This window comes from Lycium barbarum, chromosome 5 (genome assembly GCF_019175385.1).
Source record: "Lycium barbarum isolate Lr01 chromosome 5, ASM1917538v2, whole genome shotgun sequence".
Lineage (NCBI taxonomy): Eukaryota > Viridiplantae > Streptophyta > Magnoliopsida > Solanales > Solanaceae > Lycium > Lycium barbarum.
In genome coordinates, this window is record NC_083341.1 from 59,675,009 (window position 1) to 59,687,636 (window position 12,628).

Consider the following 12,628-nt stretch of genomic DNA (forward strand, 5'->3'; position numbering starts at 1 on the left):
ATAACCAGAAATCATACCAACCTAATTGGATCACAACTTCACACCATGTCTGAAGGCCTATCATGCTTTCCCCGTCAATACTACATAACATATATGAATCGCTAATCAAAGTCTAACTAAACTAAGCCATAACCTACCTCGATGACGAACAGGTGCCACGAACTAATCCACTTGAGCCTTGCCTTTCCTTTTCGAAGAGCGTCGAAACGATATACGTCTATCAAATATGAATCCTACGTCAAAATACAAATCTATGGACACTAATTTTGTTATACTTTTACCCGGAACCCAAAATAGCCAAACTCGAGCTCCAAGGGCAAAACTGTAATTTCATTGAAAATCAGGTTCAATATAGTCACAATATTACTCTACGAGTCTAAATGAGTCCAATGATACCCATATTGCTATACTTTAATTCGAAATCCAATTAGATATGGGTCAGGTCGAAAATGGGTTAACCAAAAACGGATCAATTACCCGACCCACACTATTTAACACGGATAAAAGATGGATTACCCGACGGATAATATGGATATCCATATTATCCAAAGCTACTTCAAAGATTTTGGTTTCATGTAGATAATATGAAGAAGATTAATTTACCTTCTTGTCCACAAATTCAATCCCTAGTAGATAGTTGCGCCTCAGTATTTGTGGGAAGAATAGAACTTCAAAACTTCCCAATGACACGACCTTCAAGAAAACCTTTTTCGAAAAATACCCACCATTCCTACCCCAACCCCACCACCCACCCCAAGCACCCACCCTCCACTACCCACCCAACTCACTCCCCGACCAAATCCCACCCCCACCTAACCACCACCCTCGAACGCACTTCATCTTCACCACCGCTACCCCACACCACCGCTCCACCCAACCCCCATCCACTTCCCTCTCACATTTTCTATTTCATATATTTTATTTTACTTTTCAAAATAATTATAAAAAATGAAAAAAAATTCTCAACCCTACCCCGCCCATTGTCACCCCCCCACCACAACCTACCACCCATCCCACACCAAATTTAACCATGCAAATTTCCCATTTTTTACAAAAAAAAAAATATAAAACCAAAATAAAATATATAGAGTAGAAAATTTGTTTGCGGGGGGGGGGGGGGGGGGGGTCGCAGGGAGGTGGGAGGTGTAAAAAATAAAAAATAAAACATTTAAAACTTTTTTTTGGAGGGTGGTGTGGTATGGGTGGGGGGTGGGTGGGGGGATTAGAAAACCAAAAAAAAAATTAAAAACTTTAAAAAAAATGGAGGGGGTTGGGGTGGGGTGGGAGGTGAGTTGGGTGGTGGTGGAGGTGTGGTTGGGGGTGGTGGGGTGGTTGGTCAAATGCCAATGTGAGACTTATTTTTCCTAATTTCATTAGGCAAGTCATTTTCCTGATTTTTAAGGAACTTGTTTTTCTAAATAAATATTTTCTAAATTTTTTTACCAAACGAACATGAGAAAATCGGCATTTTGAACACACCCTATTTATTGTGGGTTTTATACGTTTTACTTAAGTTACCCGTATTTTTAGTGGATAATATTGGTTGACTCATATTAGACCCATTTTAAATGGGTTGGGTCGGGCGGATAACCATATTGTTTACCCATTTTACCACCCCCAGTTGCGATCACGAAGTTTTTTTTTAAAAAAGAAAACACCAGAAAACCAGCAGTGAAATATTTTAATAAAATGGTCATATCTCCCTCGTACGATGGCGAAATGCGACGATTCTGTTGCTGTAGTTCCAAAATTACGATACGGATCCAACGGTTTAATCAGAAAACAAATCAAAGGTCGTTTGCTCTATATGATACCCTTTTTGCTCAAAACGACGTCGAAACCGAAAACAAACATCATATAACCCCAAACCCATCCAAAACTCATCGGAATCTAACCACAATTTGTGGACAAGTCCAAAATCATCATACAAACCTGCTTGAACTCTCAAAACATCCAAACGGGACCGTCTTGACCCGATCTTAACCGTGGTCAAATCCAAATAATCTCAAAAGCTAGTTCTTCAACCAACCACCTAAATCACACTTGAACCTTTTGGGAACCGAACCAACGACTCGATTAAGTCATAAATCACATTCCGGACCTAATGAAACTATCAGAATTCAATTACAAGCACGTTTATCGAAAAGTCAACTTTTGGTCAAACTTCTCAAACTTAGAACTTCAAAATTTCAAAACTTAGATTTTTTTCTCCGATTCTCATCCAATCAGCTCAGGAATAGTGCCACTCACCCCTACAAGCCACAAACATCAATACAAGGCTAATGGAAACAATAAATTTTGAATCTGGGTTTTATTTCTTCCCGTGACCATTGTTTCACCATAAATAGACATATTTAATACTAAAACCGATTTAATTGTCAAAAACCTACCAAACGAACTCTAAAATTAGCCCCGTCGAATTATACAGGTCATAAATGATATTTCAAATCTAACGGAATCTTCAGATCGCCAATCAGAGTACATTTTCCCATAATAAATAATTTATCCAAATAATTAAATGCTGAAATTTCTAAAGTGAAACCTTCTCCCAAAGTGAACCAAATGAAATCCATTTGACTTCAAATTTTGCAAGCAAGTCAAAACCCCTGAGATGAAACTACGGGGAGGGTATCTTGGGGAAAAGAAGCTTAAAAACTTAAAATGACCAGGCGGGTCGTTGCTTCTATATTGGCTTCAAAAATCTCAAATTTCAGTGTATCAACCGATGTGGGACTTGTAGGTTTTTTTTGAGGGATTCATCTTGAATCCTTGTAAAAATGTGAGAACCAATAGAAATCTTGGCTTAGAAAGCAACAAGACAAAACTCATCAAGGAACTAGTCCTTGTTTGACCAGAAACGCAACAGAAGAGAGAGGAAGAGGTTTTTTTTTGTATCTTTACTGGTGGCTCTACGGTGGAGAGAAGGTAAAGCATTGATTGCTTTGCCAAAAATGACCATGAATGGACTGTACAAAGCAAAAACGTGTTGATGACCGAATCTTCTGAGCCTGGCCAATTTTTAAAAAAGGGTCTTAACCCAATTCGTATATTATGCATATTCAGGTTGATTTCACAAAATATGGCCATTAATTAAAAACTCCAATCTATTTCAATGGTAGTCAATTAAAAAATGTAGACCAATCAATCGTTTTAATTATGACCTCAATTAATCCCATAAATAAATAAAATCAACAATTTCAATTTTAGCCGTATTTAAAGTGTAGGAAAACAATTGGCCTTTTTTCAATTATAACCACAGTTATCACATAAATTGATTTGGTAATTTCAACTTCAACCATTTTAAAAAATAATTGCAATTGAAATTAAATAAATTGTAAAATTGAGACGTAATTGAATTATTTGTTAAATTAATTAAATTTCTTGACTTAACGGAGTAAAATATTTATCAATTGACCATTAAAATAATTTTGAACAATTAATCAAGTAATTGCTTCCACTATTTTTTAATTAAATCTTGATCAATATGCTTGAAATTCTAAGAAATATACGAGATATACAATAGTATACTTGATGATATTTCGCCAAATGAAATGGCAAAATGACACCGAAATAATTTTGTAAAATCATTTTTGACTTGTAAAATGTATATTCTACTCCGTTTGTGACTCATGAACTCCGAATAATTAAATTAAATAATTGGAGGGCGAAAACTAGGTGTCAACAACCATCTTGGTGTTCTTGAAATTCTGAGAGAGAAGATATGAGGTAAAGATTATTCCGGTAGGCGTGCCAAATTTGTAATGACTAAGCTTTCATTCCTAAAAGATAATAATCAAGACAAGAAAAATAGCGACAACTATTAATATTTTATTTCAAAGATTCGGGGTAGGGGCTTGGGGGGGGGGGGGGGGGGGGCTACAATCTTTATGAAATCTTAAATAAAAAGATGAAATCCTCTAATTTTTCTCCTTACGACCGTCAATCAAGGGCTTTGCTTGTTCTTGAATCGACGGATTACTTGTAGTTGTAATTTCACCACTAATGCGGACTCAAGCTTTGATTACAAATGTGGAGGTATGGAAAGTTGCAGCACACCTCTTGGAGACGAAGACTTCTTAGTATGCGGAAGACTTGCGAATCAGCTTTGGAGAGGAGAGGTTCTATATGTATCTTTCCTCTTCGTGCCTTTTGGCTATATGAAGACTCCTGTTTAAAGTTGCAATGGAGAGCTACAGTATGTATATGATTGGTTGAACCATGTCATTTGGACACGCGGCGACATTTGCTTGGTTCTTATATGGACTTGGCATGCTACGTCACTTATGCACGTGGCACGATTTTATTGGTCCTTGACTTGACTTGGCATGCTACGTCATTTGACACGTATCATGGACTTTGGGGTAATAGAGGGGGGCCCATCATGTGAAGTTCGACAAGATAGACTAGCTTAATTGAATTGGTCTTTCTATTAAATCCATACATTGGACAGAAGCAATAAATCTGATTATATTAGCCCATAATATTTGTTTGGACCAATACATCTCGAATTTAGAATATGATCCAAATTAATTTATGGATTTAAGTCCGACTAAATTTTAGTGCCTACAAGATCATTTGACCAAATACAAATCTGAAGCCGAAGTTGAGCCAAGTCTAGCCACAACGACGGTGCGTGGGGAGACCCTCTTCTCAACTCTTTATGAGCTAAAATATGTGCTTCTACAGATAAGCACACAAATGTTCTTAATGTACACACATTTATCACTCTCATTAATTTTAAATTCATTTGTCAAGGTCAAATTTTGCATGTCATTGTTTGGATGCTTGTTTAAGTCCATAAAGTGACCTAAAAAGTCGTCACACCTTCCTTTCTTTCCGGGGAGCTACAAACCCTTTGGGTTTATCCATGTGGATTTCTTCCTCCAAATCTCCATATAAGAAGGTTGTTTTCACGTCTATTTGATGAATTTGAAGATTGTACACGACAACCAGCACTATTAACACCCAAGTGGATGTAATCTCATTACCAGTGAGTATGTGTCAAAATAATCAAGACCTTCTTGTTGTCTGAATCCTTTGACAACAAGTCTTGCCTTATATTTATCAATATTGTCACCATCTTTCATTTTCCTTTGAAAGTCCACTTAGAACTGAAAGGTTTGTTGCCTGGAGAAAGATCAACCAAATCCCAAGTACGATTGTTTCATATGGATTATATTCACTATTGATTGCCTCTTTTCAATACTGAGTTTTTGAGGAAGACATTGCTTCCTTAAAAGTTTGAGGCTCATTCTTTACGAAAAATGTCAAGAAATCAGGACCAAAGGAAGTAGATGTCCTTTGACGTTTGCTATGGCTTGGATTCTCCTCGTTAGGCATACTTTCCTTCATTTCTTCCCGAGGTCGTTTAGATCTTTCGCTAGATGGCTCACATTCTCTTTTATATGGATAAATATTCTCAAAAAATTCAGCATTATCTGATTTAATTACCGTATTAATATGAATGTTGGGATTTTCTAATTTATGAACCAGAAAACGATATGCTTTACTGTTAGTGGCATATCCTGTCACGCCCCAAAACTCACCCTGGATGTAACAGACATCTGATAATATAAACAACACCGGAAGCACCTTATAAAATAATTAAACATCAAGTTCCTTTTTAATAATCTTTCCTTATTAAATTAAACAAAGTTATAAGTAACTGCGTCTATCAGGATCACAATTATGAAATAAAATCAGCGGAAGTCTAATATAAGTAAATAGTTGTAAACGTGGCAAACACCCATTAAGTCGTACGAGACTTTGACAATGTACCCATAATTCTGACAACTATTTATGGAGCTTCTAAGAGACACAACAATCATCTAACTTCGGGACGCAACCCGAAAATCTAGAATAATAAATGAAACAGGAAGTGTCCCACAAACAAGGATGTGGGCTCACCAAATCAACAGCAGCAACAAGTTCTCCTAAGCATCAAGAGTATCACGAACCTGCTCCTCTCCATTACCTAACATACCATAAAAAACAATAATGGTATGCCGAAGTACTTTCGTACTCAGTGAGTGCCTCAGGGACAACAAGTAATATAAAAATAAAATATAATAACACATAAAGAAATCAGTTCTGAAAAGAGAGTATAAAAATAGTTATTTCACTTTGTGATTCTTAATATCATTTGTTAAACAGTTTACAAAGTCATTTCAAAATCCCAGTTTCAATTATGCTTTAAATCAATCAGGCATAAATACTAGTTCCATAACAGAGATGGATATCACAATTGCCCATATAGGCCCAACTCAATATCAACAACACTGCGCAATACACCGGAATATAGATTCGCGGTGGCTACTCTTCCTCCTGAATAGCAAGACAATTAATACACCCCAGGTAGTGAGCCCGGAAGTGGCCACTCTTCCCCCCAAATGGCAAGGCAATTAATACACTAGGAACCATAGTGGCTACTCATCCTCCCGAATAGCAAGGCAAAACACGAAACCAGTTTTCAATGAAACCAAGTCAACAATGGTTTTTCAAGTTCATTATGCCAGTCTGAAAGAATGTTTATTTCAAAGAATGCCTTGCAAACACTTATCATATCATGCAGCTTATAAGGTTTATACATTCTATGTTTAATGTGGGCTTGTCCCCTCATGCACATTAACCATTAATCAAAACATGAATTAGGGTTTCAAAAGTTGAGAAGTTCACCTTTCTATTCAATAAAGAACTTTTGAAAAGAAGTCATGCATTCCAAAATAAGATTTTCAAAAGAGACATACCTTAAATTCCGTTAAAATATTCCAAACGTAAGCTCCATGCTTCAAAGAATCATTCTACATCTAATTGAGGTTTGTATGACCAATAAACTATAGATATTCACCAAATTTGTAGCTACTGTTCATAGCTTGAAACCACAGTTACAGACCTCGAAATACGATCTTAACCGTTCACATTTAAGACCTATATGCTAGGACCACTCAGTTAAATTTTGGGCTCTATCCAATGGTTAGATAAGCAGGAAACGTCAATTTAATATGGATGGTCGGAGGAAATTCTACAACAAAAATACTAGGGTTTTGTTTTTAATAAAGTGCATCTAAATCAATCGTATTTCATGATTCTACCAATTATTCCATGTCTAAAACATAATAATAATTCCATATATCCATAAAAGTGTGAGGGTGTTACCTTTTTGAAGAAATCCCAAAGCTTCATCCCATATTTGACCTTGAATGAAGTTTTCAAAATCTATCGATTTCGTATAATGATTCGGTGTTAATCTAGTGATTAGTTAAGGTAAATAACTTAGGGATTTGAGTAAAACTCACCTTAGAGAGATGATATATGGATCTGGTGGAAAAACCCTCTCCTTGGACGTTTTTGGGGTTGTATTTATAGGTTATCATAAAGGCTTGGGCTTTAAAACCTAATCCTACAAGAATCGGAATTTCTATTTTATACGTATTCTGTAAAACAGGCATAAATGTTTACTCACATGTCTGTTTGGGCTGCATAATATATTTTTGAAAAGGTATTTTAATTCCCTACAACTTATATGTTTTGAGTTTTTCAAATGTCAAACGCAAATACCCGCAAACTGGACATAACTGGAAACTATCTAAAACTTGACGAATTTAAAGATTTCTAAGGAACTTCCTTATCTCATTTGACCCCCAAAAGATTATTTAACACCATTATCCATCCCAAAGGGATCCAAAAGGTTAAAATGACATCTAAACCCCAATTATTTCACATTGACACCTAACTCGGATTTACGGGATGTTACGTATCCTATGAAATCACAGTCAATGGCTTTCGGTTCTATTTTTACCCTTTTGGGTTTAGGAACTTACATTTTAGCCAAGCACTCCCACACTTTGAAATATTTTAGGTTGAGTTTTCTTCCTTTCCATTGTTCATATGGAATGGACTTTGTTTTGCTATGGGATAATGTTGCTCCCAAACACACACACAAGTATACGCGAACGTACAAGTAATATCGTACCCACAGGGACTTATAATTAACTATTTACTAAACTAAACAATCCCCATTATCTATACAAGAAGCAAAATCCAAAGTTATATTGTAAACTAATTAAAAATAAAATAAAGCAAATAATAAACTTCAACCAAGAAAAAACAGATTTTTATTGGAGAAGAGATAGATATAGGGGCTATGACCACTAACAATCCAGTTAGTCTTCAGACAATTCTACCTATTTTATTTCCTGGGTTACTAGTTGACGCGTTAATTGTAACTTTATGATATTTTGTCGAACTACTCACAAGCCTGTAGATGCTACTATAACACCTATATTTCTATGGTCGCTAGAGGTAACAAGAACACATTTAACCAACTAAGTAGGGCTAAAGTGTATATTTCTATTAGCGAAACGATTAAATCTAACAAACTTTATTTATTCTTATTACGCACGTGAATTCTCTTTCCAGTCCAACTCACGCACCACAGATAATGTCTAATTAGTGATCAAGTAATTAAACAATTAAGCACAAGAATAATAAGCAACTCAAAAGATGGAAATTTAATAGATAGCAACAATCGTCAAACCACAACTTTCATGTTTTGCCACAACCCTAGAACTAAAGAGTTTAGCTCCAGATAGACATGGAGGAAAAATAACAAATCATCCGAATAAAAATGAAAAAAAGAGTATTACAGAGAAGATAAGGTAAAACCCTATAACTACGGTCTCCACGGCGGCTCCAAGCTCTCTCTAGGTCCAAAGTTTTGAACTCGCGGTCACAAGTTGTCCGAAGTTATGTAAAATCTGTCTTATGGACTATATATAGGTGTAGGAAAAAGGCCAAACGAAATAACTGAGTCAAAAAAAATTGGGAGAGTTTTTTGTCTGTAAATTGTTTCATGCGTCGTGACTGTCTCTCGCGGTAAAGACCCTTCCGCGTTGCCCAACAACTGAACGTCAACTTGGAAACAATTTTTTTTCCTTTAAGGTCTTCAATTGCTGATGTATCTCAATTTACTTTCAATTCATTTGCATGTCTTCAACTAATCATCACCTAATCATTATGTTTCCTTGGTGTCCTCACTGTCTCCTTTCCTCTTTTCCTTTATTTTCCTTCCCGCTATTTATTTAATTTTGCTCTAAATTTCTTCAATTTTGCAATTTTTTATTCCTACACCATAAAATATAATATTAAGGACACATCAATATGATAGTACTCAAAAGACAATTAAAAGTATTAAAATGTGAGGCAACAATGAATAAATATATGCATTTTTGGCCGAACATCAGGTTAGCGGTTGAGTATTCGGCTAGCTATAAAGATAGCTTCCCCCACAAGTTCTGCGGTAAACCAAAACTTATCAATAAGACATTTTGTCATCTCTTTTAATGTTCGATTCTTTCTTTCTGCAATTTCATTGGATTGTGGAGTGTATGTGGCAGTTGTTTGATGAATCATACCATATTCCAAACATATTTCTTCAAAAAGAGATTCATATTCGTCACCCCTATCACTTCTAATCATTTTGATTTTCTTGCTAAGTTGTGCCTCAGCTTCATTTTTATATTGTTTGAATGCGTTAATTGCTTCATCTTTGCTATTAAGTAAATAAACATAGCAATATCGAGTGCTATCGTCAATAAAAGTTATGAAATACATTTTTCCACCGCGAGATGGTATTGACTTCAAGTCACAAATATTTGTATGAATTAGTCTAAAAGATTTGGAATTCCTTTCGATAGACTTATAAGGATGCTTAGCATACTTAGATTCAACACATACTTTACATTTCAAATTTAGGCAATACTTCCAAGTTAATCATTTTTCGCAAGGTTTTATAATTAACATGTCCCAAAGGTGCATGCCATAAATTATTTGACTCAAGTAAACAACAAGAAGAAGAATTTTTAATGAAAGCTGCTACTTGGAAAGCTTCGTTAATTATCATTCCTTCAATAATAATAAAAATAGTATTAGTAACATAATCAATACTTTTAATAAACATATTGAATCGAATTATACCTTCCGCAAGGACATCGTGAATAATCACTTGTAATTCCTGGACCGGCGACATGGCAGATTTGCTGTCAATCATTTTAAATTTCAGAAATTTGGCAGCAACGAATTCCTTCGAACCAGCGTCTTCGGTCTTATATTTCTTGTCCAAAGCATTCCATAATTCTTTAGAAGATTTACAGACGCTATCAATATATAGACCATCTTCCAAACCATTCAGAATATAATTTTTGCACAGAAAATCAGAATGTTTTCATGCCTCTGTCACGACAAAGCGCTCGTTGTCCGGAGTATCATCTGACAGGATTGGAACATCCTCATTGATAAACCTTTGCAAACTGAGGGTTGTTGAGTAGAAAAACATCTTTTGTTTTCAGCGCTTAAAGTCAATGCCAAAAAACTTTCCGGGTTTTTCTGCCGCTGCCATTATAGGCACAACACAAACATAATTAATGAATTGGTGAAGTTTTTATATTCTTCAAACCGAATGCAAAAAATTATTCACTCGATGAAGTTTTTTATATCTTCAAATAGAATAAATTAACGGAGTAGAAAATCTGAAGATTTTAATCTCCAACCAAAACAGAATATAAGATGAAACAGAAATATATAGTTTGTTATCACTGTGATCAAATTATGTACTGAAATCAGAAAATGTTTTAGATTCGAGCCCATAAAAAACTGTGTTTTCTTAAGAAATTTAATCCCCTCATAATTGCTCAAGGTTTGGATTAATTCCTCTCAGATAGAACGAAACTCTATTTTGCAATATTGGCAATCAAGATTGCAGAACTTCAGCGAACTCAACAAACTACAGTAAATCACATGACACTTACTTTTTTCTTTGAAAATTGATGCACAGAAGAGGGAATGAAGAAAATTGATTTTCATAGAGTAAATATTTCATGTTTTCAGTGTGTGTAATGAGGCGAAGCCTCTGAAAATCTTATAGCCATCTAACATGTGCTTAGGTACCTGTTCGGTAAGAAGGTGACTATTTGTTTGGTCGCGAATGTTTAAGTTCATAAAATGACCGTTTGGAAAAATTATTCCGTGAATTAAATTAAATATTTAAATTCTGCGCGAAGTAATACTAGAACAAGAAAATTAAATAATGAAAATGGAAAATAAATTTGATAAAAAAAGATTATCAATCAAATCGTTTGACCAAATCCGAAGCCGAGCCAAGCGACGACGACGCGAGGGAAGACTCTCTTCTCAACTCTTTATGAGCTAGAAGATGTGTAAGCACACAAATTTTACTTTCCACCACTAATGTGGGAGAAAATCACTTGAAAAAGTAATATTTCAAATTTCATTTCTCTCCATTTCCAATTCACATTTCATCTTTAAAGCCCACCACTTAGTGTCTTTAAAGCCCAACATTCCAAACTTACAAGTTAATTTAATGGTATTAACTACGTGTTATAGCTACTTAAAAGTAATTAGTGATATTAACTACCTTTTGTTTTAATTGCTAATAATAACTAAATACTTTTTGAATTAACTAATATAGCTACACAGTAACTTTCAGTTATTGGTGCACAAATACACCTAAAATTTAGCACCCCTAATTCCAAATCCCCTTTTAATGGTAACAATATTAATCACTTAATATACATTACCATTTTCTCTCCTTTTTCATAAACTTTTGATTTTCTCTATTCTCACTCACTACCCATTTCAAAATTTTCATTTCTCAAATCCCTAAAGAATTCTCTCTCTCCTTCTATCAACCACCACCACCACGGGTGGTGGCCGCCCCTCTCTCAATTTTTTTTTGGTTTCCATGATTTCAAGCTTTGTGGACAAATTAAACATAAGAAGGCAATTAACCTTTTCATTTTCTTTTTATGTGCATGATGTTCCAACTAGAATGATCATTCATTATGGCTGTGGGCTTATCTCCCATTGTGGGCAAGTTGTAGCTGTAAATGCCAAGACTTTTGGGCTATGGACCAGTGCTCATAAATTTGGACCGAGTTGCATTTGATCTGTGGCTAGGGTTTTTTTGGTGGTCTAGGGTTTTTTAGGGTTTTGAGAAGATGAAAAATATATGTATTTGTGTATGTTCTATGATATAGCTACCAATTGTTGTGGTTGGTGGTGTATTTATGTAACTTTTTCTATATTTTTGTGTATTTTATTTAAATTAATTCTATCAGTTCATCTAGTTTTAAATACATGAGTGACGAAAATACATTGTAAGTTTTCTATATATTTGTGTATTTTGTTCAAATTAATCCATCAAATACATGTGTGATGCAAATTGTTACTCACACAAATACATGAGATTTAATATAAAATACATCGGGTTTAATTGGTAACTTCAAATACATTGGTTATGCTATCAAATACATGTGTAAATCAAAACGAAATCAATATTGAAAACTTCAAATACATTAACGCTAAAATACATGGGTGATGCAAATTGTTATTCAGACAAATACATGAGATTTAATATAAAATACATGGGGTTTGATTGGAAACTTCAAATACATTGGTTATGCTATCAAATACATGGGTAAATGAGGAACAAAATCAATATTAAAAACTTCAAATATATTGGCTGTTGAATGTTTTCAAATTTTGATTTTTTGATTTTTTATGTTTGAATGTTGAAGATTGGGCGGAGGCATAAAAAATGGTTATGGAAAGG